Raw genomic sequence first — 23,332 nt, forward strand, 5'->3', positions numbered from 1 at the left:
CTCTGTAAGTGGCAGGTTCTTTCACCTCCTCTGTCTCCCCTGGATTGTGTAATCTTCCTATGTGACAAAACTGTTTCCTCACTACTTCTATGTGCTTCTATCTGCCCCTTCCCTTCACATTTTTATCTGCCCCTTCCCTTTGCTTCTGCCAACAAACATGCTTCCATTTTAATTTTTACCTTCTGTCCCACCTCTGCCCTCCTCCCAGCAGGTGAGAGCCCACCCCCCTCCCTCTATTTCCTCCATCCCTCTCCCTGCCCTCTTTCACCTCAAGTATAGAACCACCTATATGTGACCCAATGGGACACAGTCTTTATCACACTCCTGGACACAGTTTCTATCTTACTCCTAACATGGTCTCTCTCTCTCTCTCTCTCTCTCTCTCTCTCTCTCTCTCTCTCTCTCTCTCTCTCTCTCTCTCTCTCTCTCTCTCTCTCTCTCTCTCTCTCTCTCTCTCTCTCTCTCTCTCTCTCTCTCTCTCTCTCTCTCTCTCTCTCTCTCTCTCTCTCTCTCTCTCTCTCTCTCTCTCTCTCTCTCTCTCTCTCTCTCTCTCTCTCTCTCTCTCTCTCTCTCTCTCTCTCTCTCTCTCTCTCTCTCTCTCTCTCTCTCTCCCCAAAATTCTGGTTACGCCCCTGTATGGGGGCCTAAAGGATGGCTATTATTCTCGTTCCTATTAATGGCAATCAAAGCACAAACACAATTTTGCCCCCATTATCTACTGAAAGGGACATTTACTGCCTTTTCACCCCTGGTTATTTACGCCCCCATACACTATGTGATTTGGGCACGATTTCACCCAATTCGGATGAATCGGGCCATGAAATCAGCCCAAATCGCATGTTTAAACATCCCCTCCGATCCGATGCGCGGTCCCGTGCGCATCGGATCGGAGTCGGGCAGTCGGACCGGCTGCACATAAGATTTCCCAAATCTTATGTGCAGCTTCCGGGCAGCAGGGTCAGCGGGCGGGGGACACTGCGAGGGCAGTGAGAGAGGCGGGCAGTAGCAGCGAGCGGGGGACGCCGGAGAGCCGGGCAGAGTCAGCGGCGGCGGCAGATGCTGGGGACCTGCAGGGGGGGGGAGCCGGGCATGGTACGCTGTCAAATAGGCAGCGCGCGGGGGGCGCTGGAGAGCCGGGCAGGGGACACAGAGGCAGCGCGCGGGGTTACGCCGGTGAATCCACGAGGAAGCTGGGCAGGAGGATCGGGGACTCACTCTGCAGCTGCAAGGATAAAAATGAATGGGCAGCCAGCGATTGGCTGAGAGCTCTCAGCCAATTGCTAATTGGCTGAGAGCTCTCTCAGCCAATTGCTGATTGGCTGAGAGTCCAATGTTCCCTCTAACTTTTCGAAGGCTGTGTGCGGCAAAAGATTTTGGCTGTGCAACTTTGGAAGGAAATTTAAATTTTTGTGCGTCACTTATATATAACTGGAAAATTACGTTCAGCATTTGTGTTAACTTTACATCAAAATGATATTATACATTTAAACATTCAAAACACAGCACACAATGTAGTTAATGGGTGAAACACACATTAATTGAGTCCACAACTGCAAAAAGGGACCACTGCTGCTTTGTGCGCTCTGTTGTAATGTCTGTGCGCACACTTGTCGAGTTGTGTGCGCGCGCACGTGCGCACAGCTTAGAGGGAACACTGGCTGAGACCCATTCATTTATAATGGTTTTTTATTTTTCCTCCCTTGCAGAGTGAGTTCCCGATCCTCCTGCCCAGTTCCCTCGTCGGTTCACCGGCGTACCCCCCCGCACGCTGCCTCTGTGTCCCCTGCCCGGCTCTCCAGCGCCCGCTGCCTATTTGACAGCTTACCATGCCCGGCTCCCCCCCCTGCAGGTCCCCAGCATCTGCCGCCGCTGACTCTGCCCGGCTCTCCCCCTGCCCGCATCTCCCACTAATGCTCCCCGGGAGTTGCATATGATAAATCGCATGGCGATTTATCATATGCAAAACATGGCACATTGTGTGCCTAATCGTGTGTTCCCCTCCCGGGGAGCTGCCGGGGAAAATCAGGTCCGACTTGTCCCTAGGTCGGGCTAATGTATGGGGGCCTTTAGCTTCTTTCCATCAGGTAAGATGTACCTTTTTGTCCTGATTATTTTAAGTGTGCTTGTGTTTTTTACAGGCCATTTTTTTTTGCTTTCACACTAGTTGATAACTCTTTTGTGAACCACATTGGTTTCCTTTTCCTGGTGTTTTCCTAACTCATTTGACACAAAACTCTGTTGCTTTTAGTATTGCACTTTTTAGTTTTTTTCACACCTCTACTGTTCTCATTTCAATTTCAGAATTGTTTTAGAAGAATAGCATATTTTTAGAAGATTTTCTTGAATTTTTTAATCTAAAAGGCATTTGAATAAACTGATTTGTGTTTTTTTTTCCAGTTTTCAATAAAAAAGTACTATGATCAGAATTAGTTAGTATTATTGTTTCATATTTCTAGGTTTTCTGTTTTCTTTAAAAGGTTGTTTTGTTTCCTACATAGCTGACGCAGGGCTTAATTACTAGTGAAATTGAGACATTTCAAATTTTTCATGAATCTTTTAGAATTTGACATTAAATATTGGTATTTTTGTGTTGGTGGAAAAACTGTGGAAGAAAATGAGGTACTTATGTAGTATCTGGGCTGCCGATTTTTTGATTGTATGCCTTAAGTTAAGGCATACAATCAGATGCGATGCGATGCGATATCGCATCGCATCGCATACGATGCGATGCGATGCGATGCGATGACCCGATTTTTCCATAGGATTCAATGTTAAAATGGACTAAGTCCATTTTAACATGAAATTCAATGGGAAAAAGGGGTCCTTTTCATACCCCTACTATCCAAGTGGGCATGGAGTTGGATATAAACCTGTGGCGAGCGTAGCGAGCCACCGAGCCCGAAGCGTGGCGAGCGAAGCGTGCCCCGCGAGGGGACGGTATTCTGTGTCCCCTCGCCACGCTTCGGGCTCGGTGGCTCGCTACGCTCGCCACAGGTTTATATCCAACTCCATGCCCACTTGGATAGTAGGGGTATGAAAAGGACCCCTTTTTCCCATTGAATTCCATGTTAAAATGGACTCAGTCCATTTTAACATTGAATCCTATGGAAAAATCGGGTCCATCGCATCGCATCGCATCGCATCGCATGCGATTTGGTCGGGTGCGATGCGATGCGATGGACCCGATTTCAAAATCGGCAGCCCAGTTACTACATAAGTACCGAAAATGATTATGTCTTATATATGATTCTCCGGAATACTTTATTGCTGTGATTTTATTCCCGCACTCTATACCATGGTGATTTCTGTAGACACTCTAGCAAGTTGAAGAACTGGTTTTAAATTACTATTCGACCAATGGAAATGTAATTCTTTCTTCACTTGGTAGACTCATTTGCATACTTACCCATGATGCATCTGATACATTTCAAGGTTTTTGTTGTAAAAATATTTACTATTTTGCAATTTAAACGTTTCCTTTTTTTAAATGTAAAGTTGTAAATATATTAGGATTATATTTGTTATATTTAAAAATGGCTAAATATACATTTGTGTTGTCCTCTCTCTTGCTAAACTGAGGTCTATTTGAAACCGGGAAAATATACATGACACTTATTGAGTATACTCTGGTTTCTCTTCAGATCGAATAAATCTTTCGCCTTTTACTAAAGATTTCCGTGGAGAGGAACAACCATGAGTTTCATGTAATTTTTTGATGCCCGGCTAACGCTGGGCTTGTTCACTGGTTAAATAAAGAGTATAATAGGGATGGCCATCGATCCATCTTCCATCAATGGTTCCCATTGATGCCTATAAACCATTTTATAGGTTGCCATCGATGGTTCCCACCATTGTCTACTTGCGCAGAGGAAGAATGGGGTGACCGGCGCGGGAAGGTTCGCGCATGCGCTATAGGACTATATCTGATGCACATGCGCAGAAGAAACCTTATTATCCAGCTCGTCAGGTTAGGTAGTTCTATCGCGCATGCGTGCACCTCCCGGCGGCCGCCCGACCCGGGCCCATTCTTACTAGGACTCGGAGAGGGTGTATAGCCGGGCAGCTGGCCAACAGCCAGCAGGGTAAATATATATATATCGACATCAAATGCCATCCATCGATGGCATCAAACTATTTGACCCTCGCCTATTGATGCCCAAAACATCGAGCACTAGGTCCCGACCATCGATGTTTTGGGAACATCGATAGTCGATGGCCATCCCTAGAGTGTAATAGTTTTATTGTAGGTATTGTACGTTAAGAATGGCTATCATTGTGGTTCCTATCAATGGCAATAGTGCAACTGGCCATTGATGTTTTGCCTATTGATGCCTGGTCACCTGTTTTTTTGACTGATTGGCCCATGGGCAGTGGCGTAACTATAGTTCCGCAGCCCCCGAGGTGGCAGGGGGGCGCAGAGAAATTGGGGGTGCCGCCGGGGGGGCAGCGGGGCTATAGTTACCCGCGGTCTGCGTCTCGCCCGGCTCTCTGCCGGGACCTGCCTGACCGTCACGGTCCCGGCCGGCTCCTGCTGCAATGAAAACTGACAATTAGAAAATGGCTGCCCCCATACTGTAGACAGTTTTCTGTCTGCAGTATGGGGGCAGACATTTTCTAAGAGTCAGTTTTCATTGTAGCAGCAGGAGCCGGCCGGGACCGTGATGGTCAGGCAGGTCCCGACAGAGAGCCGGGCGAGACGCAGACAGCGGGTAAGAAGGGGAGGGCAGGTTAGGTGTGTGCGGGGGGGGGGGGGGGAATAAACGTTCGGCGGGGGGCGCTAAATAGTTAAGTTACGCCCCTGCCCATGGGCCAAACAAAACATGGGGGCAGGGCTATGCTCCAAGACCCGGCCCCTTAGGAAAAAAGGTAAAACACAACTACTCATTTAAGCTTGACATCGATGGTGGGAAATCATCTGGTTCTACCCCATCGATAGCTAAACTATTCTATATCGGCCATAAACCATCACTGATTTAAAAGCATAGATGGTCGATGGCCATCCCTATTTTACATTGGTTCCACTTTTGTGCTGTGGTATTATATTAGTTTTTTCCCAGTCCTCTGGGATTGCACCTGTAGCTAGTGACTGGTTGAATTATTCTGTTATTGGTGCTACTAGCACATCCTTTAGCTATTTCCTTGGATGTATCCAATCTGGCCCCATTGATTTATCCCCTTTCAGTTTTAAGAGTTCTCTCAGGACCTTCTTCTCTGTAAATGTACTTTCAACTACTTTATTTTTATGAATGTCCTTGCAGACTATGTCCCCTTCCACTTTCATTCTGTAGTGAATGAATTTAAGGGGATCTGCTATCGTCTCCATCCACCAAATTTTCACTCTGTCTTAAGCCATATTATTCCTCCATTTGATTTTCTCCTTTCACTTATATACTTGAAAAAAAGTTTTGCCCCATTATCTACTGAAAGGGCCATTTACGCCTCCGTTTCTGCCTTTTCACCCCTGGTTAACTCCTTAGCTTCTTTCCATAAGGTAAGATGTACCTTTTTGTCCTGATTATTTTAAGTGTGCTTGTGTTTTTTACAGGCCATTTTTTTTGGCTTTCACACTAGTTGATAACTTTTTTGTGAACCACACTGATTTCCTTTTCCTGGTGTTTTCCTAACTCATTTGACACAAAACTCTGTTGCTTTTAGTATTGCCCTTTTAGTTTTTTTTTCACACCTCTACTGTTCTCATTTCAATTTCAGAATTGTTTTAGAAGAATAGCATATTTTTAGAAGATTTTCTTGAATTTTTTAATCTAAAGGCATTTGAATAAACTGATTTGTGTTTTTTTTTCCAGTTTTCAATAAAAAAGTACTATGATCAGAATGAGTTAGTATTATTGTTTCATATTTCTAGGTTTTCTGTTTTCTTTAAAAGGTTGTTTTGTTTCCTACATAGCTGACGCAGGGCTTAATTACTAGTGAAATTGAGACATTTCAAATTTTTCATGAATCTTTTAGAATTTGACATTAAATATTGGTATTTTTGTGTTGGTGGAAAAACTGTGGAAGAAAATGATTATGTCTTATATATGATTCTCCGGAATACTTTATTGCTGTGATTTTATTCCCGCACTCTATACCATGGTGATTTCTGTAGACACTCTAGCAAGTTGAAGAACTGGTTTTAAATTACTATTCGACCAATGGAAATGTAATTCTTTCTTCACTTGGTAGACTCATTTGCATACTTACCCATGATGCATCTGATACATTTCAAGGTTTTTGTTGTAAAAATATTTACTATTTTGCAATTTAAACGTTTCCTTTTTTTAAATGTAAAGTTGTAAATATATTAGGATTGTATTTGTTATATTTAAAAATGGCTAAATATACATTTGTGTTGTCCTCTCTCTTGCTAAACTGAGGTCTATTTGAAACCGGGAAAATATACATGACACTTATTGAGTATACTCTGGTTTCTCTTCAGATCGAATAAATCTTTCGCCTTTTACTAAAGATTTCCGTGGAGAGGAACAACCATGAGTTTCATGTAATTTTTTGATGCCCGGCTAACGCTGGGCTTGTTCACTGGTTAAATAAAGAGTATAATAGGGATGGCCATCGATCCATCTTCCATCAATGGTTCCCATTGATGCCTATAAACCATTTTATAGGTTGCCATCGATGGTTCCCACCATTTTCTACTTGCGCATGCGCAGAGGAAGAACGGGGTGACCGGCGCGGGAAGGTTCGCGCATGCGCAGAAGAAACCTTATTATCCAGCTCGTCAGGTTAGGTAGTTCTATCGCGCATGCGTGCACCTCCCGGCGGCCGCCCGACCCGGGCCCATTCTTACTAGGACTCGGAGAGGGTGTATAGCCGGGCAGCTGGCCAACAGCCAGCAGGGTAAATATATATATATATATATATATCGACATCGAATGCCATCCATCGATGGCATCAAACTATTTGACCCTCGCCTATTGATGCCCAAAACATCGAGCACTAGGTCCCGACCATCGATGTTTTGGGAACATCGATAGTCGATGGCCATGCCTAGAGTGTAATAGTTTTATTGTAGGTATTGTACGTTAAGAATGGCTATCATTGTGGTTCCTATCAATGGCAATAGTGCAACTGCCCATTGATGTTTTGCCTATTGATGCCTGGTCACCTGTTTTTTTGACTGATTGGCCCATGGGCAGTGGCGTAACTATAGTTCCGCAGCCCCCGAGGTGGCAGGGGGGCGCAGAGAAATTGGGGGTGCCGCCGGGGGGGCAGCGGGGCTATAGTTACCCGCGGTTTGCGTCTCGCCCGGCTCTCTGCCGGGACCTGCCTGACCGTCACGGTCCCGGCCGGCTCCTGCTGCAATGAAAACTGACAATTAGAAAATGGCTGCCCCCATACTGTAGACAGTTTTCTGTCTGCAGTATGGGGGCAGCCATTTTCTAAGAGTCAGTTTTCATTGTAGCAGCAGGAGCCGGCCGGGACCGTGATGGTCAGGCAGGTCCCGACAGAGAGCCGGGCGAGACGCAGACAGCGGGTAAGAAGGGGAGGGCAGGTTAGGTGTGTGCGGGGGGGGGGGAATAAACGTTCGGCGGGGGCGCTAAATAGTTAAGTTACGCCCCTGCCCATGGGCCAAACAAAACATGGGGGCAGGGCTATGCTCCAAGACCCGGCCCCTTAGGAAAAAAGGTAAAACACAACTACTCATTTAAGCTTGACATCGATGGTGGGAAACCATCTGGTTCTACCCCATCGATAGCTAAACTATTCTACATCGGCCATAAACCATCACTGATTTAAAAGCATAGATGGTCGATGGCCATCCCTATTTTACATTGGTTCCACTTTTGTGCAGTGGTATTATATTAGTTTTTTCCCAGTCCTCTGGGATTGCACCTGTAGCTAGTGACTGGTTGAATTATTCTGTTATTGGTGCTACCAGCACATCCTTTAGCTATTTCCTTGGATGTATCCAAACTGGCCCTATTGATTTATCCCCTTTCAGTTTTAAGAGTTCTCTTAGGACCTTCTTCTCTGTAAATGTACTTTCAACTACTTTATTTTTATGAATGTCCTTGCAGACTATGTCCCCTTCCACTTTCATTCTGTAGTGAATGAATTTAAGGGGATCTGCTATCGTCTCCATCCACCAAATTTTCACTCTGTCTTAAGCCATATTATTCCTCCATTTGATTTTCTCCATTCACTTATATACTTGAAAAAAAGTTTTGCCCCATTATCTACTGAAAGGGCCATTTACGCCTCCGTTTCTGCCTTTTCACCCCTGGTTAACTCCTTAGCTTCTTTCCATAAGGTAAGATGTACCTTTTTGTCCTGATTATTTTAAGTGTGCTTGTGTTTTTTACAGGCCATTTTTTTTGGCTTTCACACTAGCTGATAACTTTTTTGTGAACCACACTGATTTCCTTTTCCTGGTGTTTTCCTAACTCATTTGACACAAAACTCTGTTGCTTTTAGTATTGCCCTTTTAGTTTTTTTCACACCTCTACTGTTCTCATTTCAATTTCAGAATTGTTTTAGAAGAATAGCATATTTTTAGAAGATTTTCTTGAATTTTTTAATCTAAAGGCATTTGAATAAACTGATTTGTGTTTTTTTTCCAGTTTTCAATAAAAAGGTACTTATGTAGTAACTGGGCTGCCGATTTTGAAATCGGGTCCATCGCATCGCATCGCACCCGACCAAATCGCATGCGATGCGATGCGATGCGATGGACCCGATTTTTCCATAGGATTCAATGTTAAAATGGACTGAGTCCATTTCAACATGGAATTCAATGGGAAAAGGGGTCCTTTTCATACCCCTACTATCCAAGTGGGCATGGAGTTGGATATAAACCTGTGGCGAGCGTAGCGAGCCACCGAGCCCGAAGCGTGGCGAGCGTAGCGAGCCCCGCGAGGGGACACAGAATACCGTCCCCTCGCGGGGCTCGCTTCGCTCGCCACGCTTCGGGCTCGGTGGCTCGCTACAGGTTTATATCCAACTCCATGCCCACTTGGATAGTAGGGGTATGAAAAAAACCCCTTTTTCCCATTGAATTCCATGTTAAAATGGACTCAGTCCATTTTAACATTGAATCCTATGGAAAAATCGGGTCATCGCATCGCATCGCATCGTATAGCATCTGATTGTATGCCTTAACTTAAGGCATACAATCAAAAAATCGGCAGCCCAGATACTACATAAGTACCAATAAAAAAGTACTATGATCAGAATTAGTTAGTATTATTGTTTCATATTTCTAGGTTTTCTGTTTTCTTTAAAAGGTTGTTTTGTTTCCTACATAGCTGACGCAGGGCTTAATTACTAGTGAAATTGAGACATTTCAAATTTTTCATGAATCTTTTAGAATTTGACATTAAATATTGGTATTTTTGTGTTGGTGGAAAAACTGTGGAAGAAAATGATTATGTCTTATATATGATTCTCCGGAATACTTTATTGCTGTGATTTTATTCCCGCACTCTATACCATGGTGATTTCTGTAGACACTCTAGCAAGTTGAAGAACTGGTTTTAAATTACTATTCGACCAATGGAAATGTAATTCTTTCTTCACTTGGTAGACTCATTTGCATACTTACCCATGATGCATCTGATACATTTCAAGGTTTTTGTTGTAAAAATATTTACTATTTTGCAATTTAAACGTTTTCTTTTTTTAAATGTAAAGTTGTAAATATATTAGGATTGTATTTGTTATATTTAAAAATGGCTAAATATACATGTGTGTTGTCCTCTCTCTTGCTAAACTGAGGTCTATTTGAAACCGGGAAAATATACATGACACTTATTGAGTATACTCTGGTTTCTCTTCAGATCGAATAAATCTTTCGCCTTTTACTAAAGATTTCCGTGGAGAGGAACAACCATGAGTTTCATGTAATTTTTTGATGCCCGGCTAACGCTGGGCTTGTTCACTGGTTAAATAAAGAGTATAATAGGGATGGCCATCGATCCATCTTCCATCAATGGTTCCCATTGATGCCTATAAACCATTTTATAGGTTGCCATCGATGGTTCCCACCATTGTCTACTTGCGCATGCGCAGAGGAAGAATGGGGTGACCGGCGCGGGAAGGTTCGCGCATGCGCTATAGGACTATATCTGATGCACATGCGCAGAAGAAACCTTATTATCCAGCTCGTCAGGTTAGGTAGTTCTATCGCGCATGCGTGCACCTCCCGGCGGCCGCCCGACCCGGGCCCATTCTTACTAGGACTCGGAGAGGGTGTATAGCCGGGCAGCTGGCCAACAGCCAGCAGGGTAAATATATATATATCGACATCAAATGCCATCCATCGATGGCATCAAACTATTTGACCCTCGCCTATTGATGCCCAAAACATCGAGCACTAGGTCCCGACCATCGATGTTTTGGGAACATCGATAGTCGATGGCCATCCCTAGAGTGTAATAGTTTTATTGTAGGTATTGTACGTTAAGAATGGCTATCATTGTGGTTCCTATCAATGGCAATAGTGCAACTGGCCATTGATGTTTTGCCTATTGATGCCTGGTCACCTGTTTTTTTGACTGATTGGCCCATGGGCAGTGGCGTAACTATAGTTCCGCAGCCCCCGAGGTGGCAGGGGGGCGCAGAGAAATTGGGGGTGCCGCCGGGGGGGCAGCGGGGCTATAGTTACCCGCGGTCTGCGTCTCGCCCGGCTCTCTGCCGGGACCTGCCTGACCGTCACGGTCCCGGCCGGCTCCTGCTGCAATGAAAACTGACAATTAGAAAATGGCTGCCCCCATACTGTAGACAGTTTTCTGTCTGCAGTATGGGGGCAGCCATTTTCTAAGAGTCAGTTTTCATTGTAGCAGCAGGAGCCGGCCGGGACCGTGATGGTCAGGCAGGTCCCGACAGAGAGCCGGGCGAGACGCAGACAGCGGGTAAGAAGGGGAGGGCAGGTTAGGTGTGTGCGGGGGGGGGTGGGAATAAACGTTCGGCGGGGGGCGCTAAATAGTTAAGTTACGCCCCTGCCCATGGGCCAAACAAAACATGGGGGCAGGGCTATGCTCCAAGACCCGGCCCCTTAGGAAAAAAGGTAAAACACAACTACTCATTTAAGCTTGACATCGATGGTGGGAAATCATCTGGTTCTACCCCATCGATAGCTAAACTATTCTACATCGGCCATAAACCATCACTGATTTAAAAGCATAGATGGTCGATGGCCATCCCTATTTTACATTGGTTCCACTTTTGTGCAGTGGTATTATATTAGTTTTTTCCCAGTCCTCTGGGATTGCACCTGTAGCTAGTGACTGGTTGAATTATTCTGTTATTGGTGCTACCAGCACATCCTTTAGCTATTTCCTTGGATGTATCCAAACTGGCCCTATTGATTTATCCCCTTTCAGTTTTAAGAGTTCTCTTAGGACCTTCTTCTCTGTAAATGTACTTTCAACTACTTTATTTTTATGAATGTCCTTGCAGACTATGTCCCCTTCCACTTTCATTCTGTAGTGAATGAATTTAAGGGGATCTGCTATCGTCTCCATCCACCAAATTTTCACTCTGTCTTAAGCCATATTATTCCTCCATTTGATTTTCTCCTTTCACTTATATACTTGAAAAAAAGTTTTGCCCCATTATCTACTGAAAGGGCCATTTACGCCTCCGTTTCTGCCTTTTCACCCCTGGTTAACTCCTTAGCTTCTTTCCATAAGGTAAGATGTACCTTTTTGTCCTGATTATTTTAAGTGTGCTAGTGTTTTCTACAGGCCATTTTTTTTGGCTTTCACACTAGCTGATAACTTTTTTGTGAACCACACTGATTTCCTTTTCCTGGTGTTTTCCTAACTCATTTGACACAAAACTCTGTTGCTTTTAGTATTGCCCTTTTAGTTTTTTTCACACCTCTACTGTTCTCATTTCAATTTCAGAATTGTTTTAGAAGAATAGCATATTTTTAGAAGATTTTCTTGAATTTTTTAATCTAAAGGCATTTGAATAAACTGATTTGTGTTTTTTTTCCAGTTTTCAATAAAAAAGTACTATGATCAGAATTAGTTAGTATTATTGTTTCATATTTCTAGGTTTTCTGTTTTCTTTAAAAGGTTGTTTTGTTTCCTACATAGCTGACGCAGGGCTTAAATACTAGTGAAATTGAGACATTTCAAATTTTTCATGAATCTTTTAGAATTTGACATTAAATATTGGTATTTTTGTGTTGGTGGAAAAACTGTGGAAGAAAATGATTATGTCTTATATATGATTCTCCGGAATACTTTATTGCTGTGATTTTATTCCCGCACTCTATACCATGGTGATTTCTGTAGACACTCTAGCAAGTTGAAGAACTGGTTTTAAATTACTATTCGACCAATGGAAATGTAATTCTTTCTTCACTTGGTAGACTCATTTGCATACTTACCCATGATGCATCTGATACATTTCAAGGTTTTTGTTGTAAAAATATTTACTATTTTGCAATTTAAACGTTTTCTTTTTTTAAATGTAAAGTTGTAAATATATTAGGATTGTATTTGTTATATTTAAAAATGGCTAAATATACATGTGTGTTGTCCTCTCTCTTGCTAAACTGAGGTCTATTTGAAACCGGGAAAATATACATGACACTTATTGAGTATACTCTGGTTTCTCTTCATATCGAATAAATCTTTCGCCTTTTACTAAAGATTTCCGTGGAGAGGAACAACCATGAGTTTCATGTAATTTTTTGATGCCCGGCTAACACTGGGCTTGTTCACTGGTTAAATAAAGAGTATAATAGGGATGGCCATCGATCCATCTTCCATCAATGGTTCCCATTGATGCCTATAAACCATTTTATAGGTTGCCATCGATGGTTCCCACCATTGTCTACTTGCGCATGCGCAGAGGAAGAATGGGGTGACCGGCGCGGGAAGGTTCGCGCATGCGCTATAGGACTATATCTGATGCACATGCGCAGAAGAAACCTTATTATCCAGCTCGTCAGGTTAGGTAGTTCTATCGCGCATGCGTGCACCTCCCGGCGGCCGCCCGACCCGGGCCCATTCTTACTAGGACTCGGAGAGGGTGTATAGCCGGGCAGCTGGCCAACAGCCAGCAGGGTAAATATATATGTATATATCGACATCGAATGCCATCCATCGATGGCATCAAACTATTTGACCCTCGCCTATTGATGCCCAAAACATCGAGCACTAGGTCCCGACCATCGATGTTTTGGGAACATCGATAGTCGATGGCCATCCCTAGAGTGTAATAGTTTTATTGTAGGTATTGTACGTTAAGAATGGCTATCATTGTGGTTCCTATCAATGGCAATAGTGCAACTGGCCATTGATGTTTTGCCTATTGATGCCTGGTCACCTGTTTTTTTGACTGATTGGCCCATGGGCAGTGGCGTAACTATAGTTCCGCAGCCCCCGAGGTGGCAGGGGGGCGCAGAGAAATTGGGGGTGCCGCCGGGGGGGCAGCGGGGCTATAGTTACCCGCGGTCTGCGTCTCGCCCGGCTCTCTGCCGGGACCTGCCTGACCGTCACGGTCCCGGCCGGCTCCTGCTGCAATGAAAACTGACAATTAGAAAATGGCTGCCCCCATACTGTAGACAGTTTTCTGTCTGCAGTATGGGGGCAGCCATTTTCTAAGAGTCAGTTTTCATTGTAGCAGCAGGAGCCGGCCGGGACCGTGATGGTCAGGCAGGTCCCGACAGAGAGCCGGGCGAGACGCAGACAGCGGGTAAGAAGGGGAGGGCAGGTTAGGTGTGTGCGGGGGGGGGGGGGGGAATAAACGTTCGGCGGGGGGCGCTAAATAGTTAAGTTACGCCCCTGCCCATGGGCCAAACAAAACATGGGGGCAGGGCTATGCTCCAAGACCCGGCCCCTTAGGAAAAAAGGTAAAACACAACTACTCATTTAAGCTTGACATCGATGGTGGGAAACCATCTGGTTCTACCCCATCGATAGCTAAACTATTCTACATCGGCCATAAACCATCACTGATTTAAAAGCATAGATGGTCGATGGCCATCCCTATTTTACATTGGTTCCACTTTTGTGCAGTGGTATTATATTAGTTTTTTCCCAGTCCTCTGGGATTGCACCTGTAGCTAGTGACTGGTTGAATTATTCTGTTATTGGTGCTACCAGCACATCCTTTAGCTATTTCCTTGGATGTATCCAAACTGGCCCTATTGATTTATCCCCTTTCAGTTTTAAGAGTTCTCTTAGGACCTTCTTCTCTGTAAATGTACTTTCAACTACTTTATTTTTATGAATGTCCTTGCAGACTATGTCCCCTTCCACTTTCATTCTGTAGTGAATGAATTTAAGGGGATCTGCTATCGTCTCCATCCACCAAATTTTCACTCTGTCTTAAGCCATATTATTCCTCCATTTGATTTTCTCCTTTCACTTATATACTTGAAAAAAAGTTTTGCCCCATTATCTACTGAAAGGGCCATTTACGCCTCCGTTTCTGCCTTTTCACCCCTGGTTAACTCCTTAGCTTCTTTCCATAAGGTAAGATGTACCTTTTTGTCCTGATTATTTTAAGTGTGCTTGTGTTTTTTACAGGCCATTTTTTTTGGCTTTCACACTAGCTGATAACTTTTTTGTGAACCACACTGATTTCCTTTTCCTGGTGTTTTCCTAACTCATTTGACACAAAACTCTGTTGCTTTTAGTATTGCCCTTTTAGTTTTTTTTTCACACCTCTACTGTTCTCATTTAAATTTCAGAATTGTTTTAGAAGAATAGCATATTTTTAGAAGATTTTCTTGAATTTTTTAATCTAAAGGCATTTGAATAAACTGATTTGTGTTTTTTTTCCAGTTTTCAATAAAAAAGTACTATGATCAGAATTAGTTAGTATTATTGTTTCATATTTCTAGGTTTTCTGTTTTCTTTAAAAGGTTGTTTTGTTTCCTACATAGCTGACGCAGGGCTTAATTACTAGTGAAATTGAGACATTTCAAATTTTTCATGAATCTTTTAGAATTTGACATTAAATATTGGTATTTTTGTGTTGGTGGAAAAACTGTGGAAGAAAATGATTATGTCTTATATATGATTCTCAGGAATACTTTATTGCTGTGATTTTATTCCCGCACTCTATACCATGGTGATTTCTGTAGACACTCTAGCAAGTTGAAGAACTGGTTTTAAATTACTATTCGACCAATGGAAATGTAATTCTTTCTTCACTTGGTAGACTCATTTGCATACTTACCCATGATGCATCTGATACATTTCAAGGTTTTTGTTGTAAAAATATTTACTATTTTGCAATTTAAACGTTTTCTTTTTTTAAATGTAAAGTTGTAAATATATTAGGATTGTATTTGTTATATTTAAAAATGGCTAAATATACATGTGTGTTGTCCTCTCTCTTGCTAAACTGAGGTCTATTTGAAACCGGGAAAATATACATGACACTTATTGAGTATACTCTGGTTTCTCTTCAGATCGAATAAATCTTTCGCCTTTTACTAAAGATTTCCGTGGAGAGGAACAACCATGAGTTTCATGTAATTTTTTGATGCCCGGCTAACGCTGGGCTTGTTCACTGGTTAAATAAAGAGTATAATAGGGATGGCCATCGATCCATCTTCCATCAATGGTTCCCATTGATGCCTATAAACCATTTTATAGGTTGCCATCGATGGTTCCCACCATTGTCTACTTGCGCATGCGCAGAGGAAGAATGGGGTGACCGGCGCGGGAAGGTTCGCGCATGCGCTATAGGACTATATCTGATGCACATGCGCAGAAGAAACCTTATTATCCAGCTCGTCAGGTTAGGTAGTTCTATCGCGCATGCGTGCACCTCCCGGCGGCCGCCCGACCCGGGCCCATTCTTACTAGGACTCGGAGAGGGTGTATAGCCGGGCAGCTGGCCAACAGCCAGCAGGGTAAATATATATGTATATATCGACATCGAATGCCATCCATCGATGGCATCAAACTATTTGACCCTCGCCTATTGATGCCCAAAACATCGAGCACTAGGTCCCGACCATCGATGTTTTGGGAACATCGATAGTCGATGGCCATCCCTAGAGTGTAATAGTTTTATTGTAGGTATTGTACGTTAAGAATGGCTATCATTGTGGTTCCTATCAATGGCAATAGTGCAACTGGCCATTGATGTTTTGCCTATTGATGCCTGGTCACCTGTTTTTTTGACTGATTGGCCCATGGGCAGTGGCGTAACTATAGTTCCGCAGCCCCCGAGGTGGCAGGGGGGCGCAGAGAAATTGGGGGTGCCGCCGGGGGGGCAGCGGGGCTATAGTTACCCGCGGTCTGCGTCTCGCCCGGCTCTCTGCCGGGACCTGCCTGACCGTCACGGTCCCGGCCGGCTCCTGCTGCAATGAAAACTGACAATTAGAAAATGGCTGCCCCCATACTGTAGACAGTTTTCTGTCTGCAGTATGGGGGCAGCCATTTTCTAAGAGTCAGTTTTCATTGTAGCAGCAGGAGCCGGCCGGGACCGTGATGGTCAGGCAGGTCCCGACAGAGAGCCGGGCGAGACGCAGACAGCGGGTAAGAAGGGGAGGGCAGGTTAGGTGTGTGCGGGGGGGGGGGGGAATAAACGTTCGGCGGGGGGCGCTAAATAGTTAAGTTACGCCCCTGCCCATGGGCCAAACAAAACATGGGGGCAGGGCTATGCTCCAAGACCCGGCCCCTTAGGAAAAAAGGTAAAACACAACTACTCATTTAAGCTTGACATCGATGGTGGGAAACCATCTGGTTCTACCCCATCGATAGCTAAACTATTCTACATCGGCCATAAACCATCACTGATTTAAAAGCATAGATGGTCGATGGCCATCCCTATTTTACATTGGTTCCACTTTTGTGCAGTGGTATTATATTAGTTTTTTCCCAGTCCTCTGGGATTGCACCTGTAGCTAGTGACTGGTTGAATTATTCTGTTATTGGTGCTACCAGCACATCCTTTAGCTATTTCCTTGGATGTATCCAAACTGGCCCTATTGATTTATCCCCTTTCAGTTTTAAGAGTTCTCTTAGGACCTTCTTCTCTGTAAATGTACTTTCAACTACTTTATTTTTATGAATGTCCTTGCAGACTATGTCCCCTTCCACTTTCATTCTGTAGTGAATGAATTTAAGGGGATCTGCTATCGTCTCCATCCACCAAATTTTCACTCTGTCTTAAGCCATATTATTCCTCCATTTGATTTTCTCCTTTCACTTATATACTTGAAAAAAAGTTTTGCCCCATTATCTACTGAAAGGGCCATTTACGCCTCCGTTTCTGCCTTTTCACCCCTGGTTAACTCCTTAGCTTCTTTCCATAAGGTAAGATGTACCTTTTTGTCCTGATTATTTTAAGTGTGCTTGTGTTTTTTACAGGCCATTTTTTTTGGCTTTCACACTAGCTGATAACTTTTTTGTGAACCACACTGATTTCCTTTTCCTGGTGTTTTCCTAACTCATTTGACACAAAACTCTGTTGCTTTTAGTATTGCCCTTTTAGTTTTTTTTTCACACCTCTACTGTTCTCATTTCAATTTCAGAATTGTTTTAGAAGAATAGCATATTTTTAGAAGATTTTCTTGAATTTTTTAATCTAAAGGCATTTGAATAAACTGATTTGTGTTTTTTTTCCAGTTTTCAATAAAAAAGTACTATGATCAGAATTAGTTAGTATTATTGTTTCATATTTCTAGGTTTTCTGTTTTCTTTAAAAGGTTGTTTTGTTTCCTACATAGCTGACGCAGGGCTTAATTACTAGTGAAATTGAGACATTTCAAATTTTTCATGAATCTTTTAGAATTTGACATTAAATATTGGTATTTTTGTGTTGGTGGAAAAACTGTGGAAGAAAATGATTATGTCTTATATATGATTCTCCGGAATACTTTATTGCTGTGATTTTATTCCCGCACTCTATACCATGGTGATTTCTGTAGACACTCTAGCAAGTTGAAGAACTGGTTTTAAATTACTATTCGACCAATGGAAATGTAATTCTTTCTTCACTTGGTAGACTCATTTGCATACTTACCCATGATGCATCTGATACATTTCAAGGTTTTTGTTGTAAAAATATTTACTATTTTGCAATTTAAACGTTTTCTTTTTTTAAATGTAAAGTTGTAAATATATTAGGATTGTATTTGTTATATTTAAAAATGGCTAAATATACATGTGTGTTGTCCTCTCTCTTGCTAAACTGAGGTCTATTTGAAACCGTGAAAATATACATGACACTTATTGAGTATACTCTGGTTTCTCTTCATATCGAATAAATCTTTCGCCTTTTACTAAAGATTTCCGTGGAGAGGAACAACCATGAGTTTCATGTAATTTTTTGATGCCCGGCTAACGCTGGGCTTGTTCACTGGTTAAATAAAGAGTATAATAGGGATGGCCATCGATCCATCTTCCATCAATGGTTCCCATTGATGCCTATAAACCATTTTATAGGTTGCCATCGATGGTTCCCACCATTGTCTACTTGCGCATGCGCAGAGGAAGAACGGGGTGACCGGCGCGGGAAGGTTCGCGCATGCGCTATAGGACTATATCTGATGCACATGCGCAGAAGAAACCTTATTATCCAGCTCGTCAGGTTAGGTAGTTCTATCGCGCATGCGTGCACCTCCCGGCGGCCGCCCGACCCGGGCCCATTCTTACTAGGACTCGGAGAGGGTGTATAGCCGGGCAGCTGGCCAACAGCCAGCAGGGTAAATATATATGTATATATCGACATCGAATGCCATCCATCGATGGCATCAAACTATTTGACCCTCGCCTATTGATGCCCAAAACATCGAGCACTAGGTCCCGACCATCGATGTTTTGGGAACATCGATAGTCAATGGCCATCCCTAGAGTGTAATAGTTTTATTGTAGGTATTGTACGTTAAGAATGGCTATCATTGTGGTTCCTATCAATGGCAATAGTGCAACTGGCCATTGATGTTTTGCCTATTGATGCCTGGTCACCTGTTTTTTTGACTGATTGGCCCATGGGCAGTGGCGTAACTATAGTTCCGCAGCCCCCGAGGTGGCAGGGGGGCGCAGAGAAATTGGGGGTGCCGCCGGGGGGGCAGCGGGGCTATAGTTACCCGCGGTCTGCGTCTCGCCCGGCTCTCTGCCGGGACCTGCCTGACCGTCACGGTCCCGGCCGGCTCCTGCTGCAATGAAAACTGACAATTAGAAAATGGCTGCCCCCATACTGTAGACAGTTTTCTGTCTGCAGTATGGGGGCAGCCATTTTCTAAGAGTCAGTTTTCATTGTAGCAGCAGGAGCCGGCCGGGACCGTGATGGTCAGGCAGGTCCCGACAGAGAGCCGGGCGAGACGCAGACAGCGGGTAAGAAGGGGAGGGCAGGTTAGGTGTGTGCGGGGGGGGCGAATAAACGTGCGGCGGGGGGCGCTAAATAGTTAAGTTACGCCCCTGCCCATGGGCCAAACAAAGCATGGGGGCAGGGCTATGCTCCAAGACCCGGCCCCTTAGGAAAAAAAGGTAAAACACAACTACTCATTTAAGCTTGACATCGATGGTGGGAAAGCCTCTGGTTCTACCCCATCGATAGCTAAACTATTCTATATCGGCCATAAACCATCACTGATTTAAAAGCATAGATGGTCGATGGCCATCCCTATTTTACATTGGTTCCACTTTTGTGCTGTGGTATTATATTAGTTTTTTCCCAGTCCTCTGGGATTGCACCTGTAGCTAGTGACTGGTTGAATTATTCTGTTATTGGTGCTACTAGCACATCCTTTAGCTATTTCCTTGGATGTATCCAATCTGGCCCCATTGATTTATCCCCTTTCAGTTTTAAGAGTTCTCTCAGGACCTTCTTCTCTGTAAATGTACTTTCAACTACTTTATTTTTATGAATGTCCTTGCAGACTATGTCCCCTTCCACTTTCATTCTGTAGTGAATGAATTTAAGGGGATCTGCTATCGTCTCCATCCACCAAATTTTCACTCTGTCTTAAGCCATATTATTCCTCCATTTGATTTTCTCCTTTCACTTATATACTTGAAAAAAAGTTTTGCCCCATTATCTACTGAAAGGGCCATTTACGCCTCCGTTTCTGCCTTTTCACCCCTGGTTAACTCCTTAGCTTCTTTCCATAAGGTAAGATGTACCTTTTTGTCCTGATTATTTTAAGTGTGCTTGTGTTTTTTACAGGCCATTTTTTTTGGCTTTCACACTAGTTGATAACTTTTTTGTGAACCACACTGATTTCCTTTTCCTGGTGTTTTCCTAACTCATTTGACACAAAACTCTGTTGCTTTTAGTATTGCCCTTTTAGTTTTTTTTTCACACCTCTACTGTTCTCATTTCAATTTCAGAATTGTTTTAGAAGAATAGCATATTTTTAGAAGATTTTCTTGAATTTTTTAATCTAAAGGCATTTGAATAAACTGATTTGTGTTTTTTTTTCCAGTTTTCAATAAAAAAGTACTATGATCAGAATTAGTTAGTATTATTGTTTCATATTTCTAGGTTTTCTGTTTTCTTTAAAAGGTTGTTTTGTTTCCTACATAGCTGACGCAGGGCTTAATTACTAGTGAAATTGAGACATTTCAAATTTTTCATGAATCTTTTAGAATTTGACATTAAATATTGGTATTTTTGTGTTGGTGGAAAAACTGTGGAAGAAAATGATTATGTCTTATATATGATTCTCCGGAATACTTTATTGCTGTGATTTTATTCCCGCACTCTATACCATGGTGATTTCTGTAGACACTCTAGCAAGTTGAAGAACTGGTTTTAAATTACTATTCGACCAATGGAAATGTAATTCTTTCTTCACTTGGTAGACTCATTTGCATACTTACCCATGATGCATCTGATACATTTCAAGGTTTTTGTTGTAAAAATATTTACTATTTTGCAATTTAAACGTTTCCTTTTTTTTAAATGTAAAGTTGTAAATATATTAGGATTGTATTTGTTATATTTAAAAATGGCTAAATATACATTTGTGTTGTCCTCTCTCTTGCTAAACTGAGGTCTATTTGAAACCGGGAAAATATACATGACACTTATTGAGTATACTCTGGTTTCTCTTCAGATCGAATAAATCTTTCGCCTTTTACTAAAGATTTCCGTGGAGAGGAACAACCATGAGTTTCATGTAATTTTTTGATGCCCGGCTAACGCTGGGCTTGTTCACTGGTTAAATAAAGAGTATAATAGGGATGGCCATCGATCCATCTTCCATCAATGGTTCCCATTGATGCCTATAAACCATTTTATAGGTTGCCATCGATGGTTCCCACCATTTTCTACTTGCGCATGCGCAGAGGAAGAACGGGGTGACCGGCGCGGGAAGGTTCGCGCATGCGCAGAAGAAACCTTATTATCCAGCTCGTCAGGTTAGGTAGTTCTATCGCGCATGCGTGCACCTCCCGGCGGCCGCCCGACCCGGGCCCATTCTTACTAGGACTCGGAGAGGGTGTATAGCCGGGCAGCTGGCCAACAGCCAGCAGGGTAAATATATATATATCGACATCAAATGCCATCCATCGATGGCATCAAACTATTTGACCCTCGCCTATTGATGCCCAAAACATCGAGCACTAGGTCCCGACCATCGATGTTTTGGGAACATCGATAGTCGATGGCCATCCCTAGAGTGTAATAGTTTTATTGTAGGTATTGTACGTTAAGAATGGCTATCATTGTGGTTCCTATCAATGGCAATAGTGCAACTGGCCATTGATGTTTTGCCTATTGATGCCTGGTCACCTGTTTTTTTGACTGATTGGCCCATGGGCAGTGGCGTAACTATAGTTCCGCAGCCCCCGAGGTGGCAGGGGGGCGCAGAGAAATTGGGGGTGCCGCCGGGGGGGCAGCGGGGCTATAGTTACCCGCGGTCTGCGTCTCGCCCGGCTCTCTGCCGGGACCTGCCTGACCGTCACGGTCCCGGCCGGCTCCTGCTGCAATGAAAACTGACAATTAGAAAATGGCTGCCCCCATACTGTAGACAGTTTTCTGTCTGCAGTATGGGGGCAGCCATTTTCTAAGAGTCAGTTTTCATTGTAGCAGCAGGAGCCGGCCGGGACCGTGATGGTCAGGCAGGTCCCGACAGAGAGCCGGGCGAGACGCAGACAGCGGGTAAGAAGGGGAGGGCAGGTTAGGTGTGTGCGGGGGGGGGGGGGGGGGGGGGCGAATAAACGTGCGGCGGGGGGCGCTAAATAGTTAAGTTACGCCCCTGCCCATGGGCCAAACAAAGCATGGGGGCAGGGCTATGCTCCAAGACCCGGCCCCTTAGGAAAAAAAGGTAAAACACAACTACTCATTTAAGCTTGACATCGATGGTGGGAAAGCCTCTGGTTCTACCCCATCGATAGCTAAACTATTCTATATCGGCCATAAACCATCACTGATTTAAAAGCATAGATGGTCGATGGCCATCCCTATTTTACATTGGTTCCACTTTTGTGCTGTGGTATTATATTAGTTTTTTCCCAGTCCTCTGGGATTGCACCTGTAGCTAGTGACTGGTTGAATTATTCTGTTATTGGTGCTACTAGCACATCCTTTAGCTATTTCCTTGGATGTATCCAATCTGGCCCCATTGATTTATCCCCTTTCAGTTTTAAGAGTTCTCTCAGGACCTTCTTCTCTGTAAATGTACTTTCAACTACTTTATTTTTATGAATGTCCTTGCAGACTATGTCCCCTTCCACTTTCATTCTGTAGTGAATGAATTTAAGGGGATCTGCTATCGTCTCCATCCACCAAATTTTCACTCTGTCTTAAGCCATATTATTCCTCCATTTGATTTTCTCCTTTCACTTATATACTTGAAAAAAAGTTTTGCCCCATTATCTACTGAAAGGGCCATTTACGCCTCCGTTTCTGCCTTTTCACCCCTGGTTAACTCCTTAGCTTCTTTCCATAAGGTAAGATGTACCTTTTTGTCCTGATTATTTTAAGTGTGCTTGTGTTTTTTACAGGCCATTTTTTTTGGCTTTCACACTAGCTGATAACTTTTTTGTGAACCACACTGATTTCCTTTTCCTGGTGTTTTCCTAACTCATTTGACACAAAACTCTGTTGCTTTTAGTATTGCCCTTTTAGTTTTTTTTTCACACCTCTACTGTTCTCATTTCAATTTCAGAATTGTTTTAGAAGAATAGCATATTTTTAGAAGATTTTCTTGATTTTTTTAATCTAAAGGCATTTGAATAAACTGATTTGTGTTTTTTTTCCAGTTTTCAATAAAAAAGTACTATGATCAGAATTAGTTAGTATTATTGTTTCATATTTCTAGGTTTTCTGTTTTCTTTAAAAGGTTGTTTTGTTTCCTACATAGCTGACGCAGGGCTTAATTACTAGTGAAATTGAGACATTTCAAATTTTTCATGAATCTTTTAGAATTTGACATTAAATATTGGTA

The 23,332-nt window shown here is 43.1% G+C and overlaps 1 protein-coding gene and 7 non-coding genes across 8 annotated transcripts in view; all 8 read left to right on the plus strand.

Moving 5' to 3' along the window:
• ARMH1 (armadillo like helical domain containing 1) overlaps nucleotides 1-23,332 on the plus strand; it is a 133,565-nt gene that overhangs the window by 21,038 nt on the left and 89,195 nt on the right. The gene's annotated exons all lie outside the window — the stretch shown is intronic.
• LOC146030022 (U5 spliceosomal RNA) lies at nucleotides 3,622-3,736 on the plus strand. The gene has a single exon (XR_014455537.1). It is a non-coding gene; the product is annotated as a U5 spliceosomal RNA (small nuclear RNA).
• On the plus strand, nucleotides 6,417-6,531 carry LOC146030023 (U5 spliceosomal RNA). Its single transcript, XR_014455538.1, has one exon. It is a non-coding gene; the product is annotated as a U5 spliceosomal RNA (small nuclear RNA).
• LOC146030024 (U5 spliceosomal RNA) lies at nucleotides 9,775-9,889 on the plus strand. Its single transcript, XR_014455539.1, has one exon. It is a non-coding gene; the product is annotated as a U5 spliceosomal RNA (small nuclear RNA).
• On the plus strand, nucleotides 12,571-12,685 carry LOC146030013 (U5 spliceosomal RNA). The gene has a single exon (XR_014455529.1). It is a non-coding gene; the product is annotated as a U5 spliceosomal RNA (small nuclear RNA).
• LOC146030026 (U5 spliceosomal RNA) lies at nucleotides 15,375-15,489 on the plus strand. Its single transcript, XR_014455540.1, has one exon. It is a non-coding gene; the product is annotated as a U5 spliceosomal RNA (small nuclear RNA).
• LOC146030015 (U5 spliceosomal RNA) lies at nucleotides 18,177-18,291 on the plus strand. The gene has a single exon (XR_014455531.1). It is a non-coding gene; the product is annotated as a U5 spliceosomal RNA (small nuclear RNA).
• LOC146030027 (U5 spliceosomal RNA) lies at nucleotides 20,979-21,093 on the plus strand. Its single transcript, XR_014455541.1, has one exon. It is a non-coding gene; the product is annotated as a U5 spliceosomal RNA (small nuclear RNA).

Source organism: Crinia signifera, chromosome 8 (assembly GCF_055691185.1).
Source record: "Crinia signifera chromosome 8, ASM5569118v1, whole genome shotgun sequence".
Classification (NCBI taxonomy): Eukaryota; Metazoa; Chordata; class Amphibia; order Anura; family Myobatrachidae; genus Crinia; species Crinia signifera.